The following is a 1166-nucleotide window of genomic DNA, read 5'->3' as shown; positions in this document are numbered from 1 at the left end:
TTACATGCTCCCGCTGTACACTGTAATGTGGACGACTGCAGGATGTACATCGCCCCCACCCTCCCCCCTGCCTTCGCACGCTGGTCGTTCAGGTGCTTGCGTGTTCAATGCCCTTCGCAGCTGTTCACTGGCATTCGCATGTCGAAGCGCTCAGTCTACGTCGTGGTACGGCCTGTGTCCACTGTCCGCTGATGTCGTAAGCTTAACCCTCACATTGTACTGCACATAGGTCCGTATGTACTGCATGATACGCTGTGGCACATGTGTGACCGTACAACGACTGCGCCCAACAACAGCGAACCATACGGTCCAAATGTTGTGCACTCAGCCACGTGCCGTCTCCCCATAACAGCTACATTGCAGTGTGGTACGCCATAGAGACGTGTGGGATTAACGGACGCCCTGGATGGCGATCAGCATGAGCCGTCTGTTGATGTAGTGGCGCGTGTATTCAAACGTAGTCGTCTCTTCTCACACAGTGTGATAGCATGGTGCACCGCGTTCCACATCTGCGACATGGTACAGATGCTGGTTGACAGTCGGTCTCGTAATGGACATCGCATACGTAGGGGGCCACCTCCCACGTGTTCTCTAGTCGTGCACATTTTGTTGCGTGTATGTGGGCAGACGTAGTGTGTCGTGACACCTAACAGACAGGTATGCAATAATCGTTGCATTTGCAAACTGGGATGGACGTCTACGTTTGCTGGTGACGTTACGCAAATGAACAACTGGTAAACCCATTGTGGTGCGGTTGTTGTTGCTGGAGGTAAATCAGTAAGGGCAAATCTGTGTGTGAAGCGATACGCGGCGGTGGCTGGGTGGGACCGTCCCCGGCCGGTGAGGGGGGGCCGCCCGGCGTGCTGGCCGCGCGGTGCGTGGGCGCACGCGCTACAGCCGGCTGGTGGGGGCGCCCAGTGGCAGGCGCGCCGGCCGACGGACGCGGCAGGCGGCGCAGCTGCGCGCCGGGGCACCCTGCGCGCGGCGCCGGGCGGCCAAAGTGGGTCCTCGCGGGCCCGGTGCGAAGCGCGGTGGACATCTGCAGTGTGCTGGTCCGACTGAGGACTGTGTGCGTTGAGGATGCGCCGCCGCCCGGCACTCGGCGCCGCGACGCCGTCTGCTGCTCGGTCGCCCCAGCGGTTCTCGCTGGTGGTTTGTATCGCAGT

The sequence above is a fragment of the Schistocerca cancellata genome, unplaced genomic scaffold (genome assembly GCF_023864275.1).
Source record: "Schistocerca cancellata isolate TAMUIC-IGC-003103 unplaced genomic scaffold, iqSchCanc2.1 HiC_scaffold_301, whole genome shotgun sequence".
Taxonomy (NCBI): Eukaryota; Metazoa; Arthropoda; class Insecta; order Orthoptera; family Acrididae; genus Schistocerca; species Schistocerca cancellata.
The sequence above is the reverse complement of the archived record's forward strand: the minus strand, read 5'-3'. Positions refer to the sequence as shown.